Below are 2,490 nucleotides of genomic sequence, written 5' to 3' on the forward strand. Positions count from 1 at the left end.
GGTCAGGCTGGTCCAAAGGTTTATAATGTTTTGCCCATTCCCTACCTTTGTTTAGCCTACCATACCAAAAATACTTGATGCCAAATTACAAATGCCATCGTTGGTGCTTCTAGCAGCAATATGTGTGGAAAATCTGTTAATTGAGATCACCTTCCTAATAAAGGACCGACAGAAGATATCCCCCAATGACCTTCCAAAAGAAATGCAGATTTTTCACGGTAACAAATCACGGACCTGCATCACACTACGCCATTGAATCAATTCGTCTGCGGCATCTTCCATTGCCCGTTCATCCTTCTACTCGTCCGAGCCAATCAGCACAACTAGCGCACCGGACACCATGACATATGCAAGCATCTACAACGATGATGATTTGAGCAGCCCACGACGTTTGGTCTAGGGTAAGTTTAATGAATTATTTCATGTTTGTGCACAATCAGGTCGGGAAAGCCGGGACCTCGCCAAAAGAAATGCATATTTTTCACGGTAACAAATCACGGATCCTGCGTCACACTACGCCATCGAATCAATTCGTCCGAGGCATCCTTCATTCCCCGTTCATCCTTCTACTCCTCCGAGCCAATCAGCACAACTAGCGCACCGAACACCACGACGTATGCAAGCATCTACAACGATGATGATTTGAGCATCCCTCGACGTTTGGTCTAGGGTAAGTTTAGTGAATTATTTCATGTCTGTGCACAATCAGGTCGGGAAAGCCGGGATCTCGCCTTGGAGGCCATTGTAGGAGAGGTCGAGGATTTCGAGGTTGTCGCACTCGCCGAGGCTCGGTGGAATGGCACCAGCAAGGTGGTTGTGGTGGAGCATCAGCCTCCTGAGCTGCGTGAGGTTGGAGAACGTGTCTGGGATGGCGCTGGCGAGGCGATTGCCAGAGAGGTAAAGGAGGCCGAGGTGCGGGAGCTCACCGATGGACCGGGGGATCCCACCGGAGAGGAGGTTGTTGGAGAGGTACACCTGCTCGAGCCGCTGCATGAGTGATAAGTCCGGCGGGATGAAGCCGTTGATGAGGTTATTGGAGAGGTTTAGGTACGTGAGGTTGATGAGGCCGGGGATGTTGGGCGGGATGGAGCCCAAGATGGCGTTGTCCTCGAGGTGGATCTGCCGGAAGCTGCGCGAGAGCTCGCTGATGAACGACTGCAGTTTGCCGCCGAGGCCGTTCCCAGCGAACTCGAGTTCCTGCAGGTGAGTGCAGTTTCTGAGGGAGCGGAAGAAGGGATCGAGGTTGGTGTTGCCGTCGTGGATGAAGAGGTTGTTGTAGGAGACGTAGATGTACTGAAGCCACGACAACCTGTCGAACACCTGCGACGGCAGCTCGCCGGCGAGGTAGTTGGACTCAAAGTCGACCCACTCGAGAATGGGGGAGTTGGACAGTGCCGGCGGGATCGGGCCGGACAACTCGTTAGACCATAGGAGGAGATAACGGAGGCTGGGTAGTCGGCACTCGGCGGCGTAGGGGATGTCGCCGACGAGCGAGTTGTTGGCAAGGTCCATGTACTGCAAGGTGGAACAGTTGCAAAACAGCGCCTCCGGGATGCCGCGGAGAGCCCGTTGCTGCTGAGGTCGAGGTAGTAGAGCTCTCGGAGGAGCCCTATGCCGGCGGGGATCGCGCCCTCGAGCAGGTTGTTCGTCAGGCTCAGCTGCGTTAGCCTCGACAGCGCGACAATCTCCTCAGGGACCTCTCCGGCGAACGCGTTGCTAGACAGATCAAGCACAGTGAGGACAGACAACCGCCCCAGCACCGGCAAGAGCACGTCCCGAATCCTACGGCCGCTGAGCACCATCTGCATGACGCGCCGCCTGTCGGTGGGGCTGCGGCCACACGCGACGCCGGTTCAGTTGCAGAACCACGGCGAGCGGCCCTAGTCGGTGAGGGTGCCGCCGGGGTCGGCCGAGACGCCGGAGAGGAAATCGAGGAGGTCCCTGCTTGACATCTGTGCTACGCGGGCTGCCATCCCGCTCCAAGCCACGCGCGCCCTCATCGCTGCTGCTTGTGGGATGGAGGCAAGTGGCACCAGCCACAATAGAAAGCGCGACGACGATAGCCTCCGGCGGGGTTTGTGGGGCGATGGTCATGGGCCTCAAATTGGGTGGGGCGACGCTTGATGGTGAGAGGCTCCAGTGTGGGTCGAAGAGGCCTTGCAAGGCATGGAGGGAAATCGGCGGCATGATGGAGAGATCAGACCGACCATCTATGTGGCCGGCCCGACCACGGACTGAGACGGTGAGAAGCGAGCCCTTCTGCGTGCCTCCCTGTCGGATCCATGGTGGAAAGACCGGCGAGGGCGCTGGCTCGGTGCCGACGTGGCAGCGCGACGGGTCGTCAACGACATGTGGGCATCTATGAGAGCTTCTCTACGACTAAAGAAAGAACTGAGCCGGCCACCTGCAGTTCTGACAGATTTGGCCGTGTTCGGGAGAGGAGTAGGCAGGCGCTTTGTTGTTACTACATAATTTTAAATCAATTTTCTT

At 56.7% G+C, this 2,490-nt stretch overlaps 1 pseudogene; it reads right to left on the reverse strand.

The window, feature by feature from the left end:
* Nucleotides 1-705: 705 nt before the first annotated feature.
* On the reverse strand, nucleotides 706-2,000 carry LOC119352285 (annotated as a pseudogene).
* Between the last annotated feature and the right edge of the window lie 490 nt (nucleotides 2,001-2,490).

Source organism: Triticum dicoccoides, chromosome 1A, assembly GCF_002162155.2.
Source record: "Triticum dicoccoides isolate Atlit2015 ecotype Zavitan chromosome 1A, WEW_v2.0, whole genome shotgun sequence".
NCBI classification, from domain to species: Eukaryota; Viridiplantae; Streptophyta; class Magnoliopsida; order Poales; family Poaceae; genus Triticum; species Triticum dicoccoides.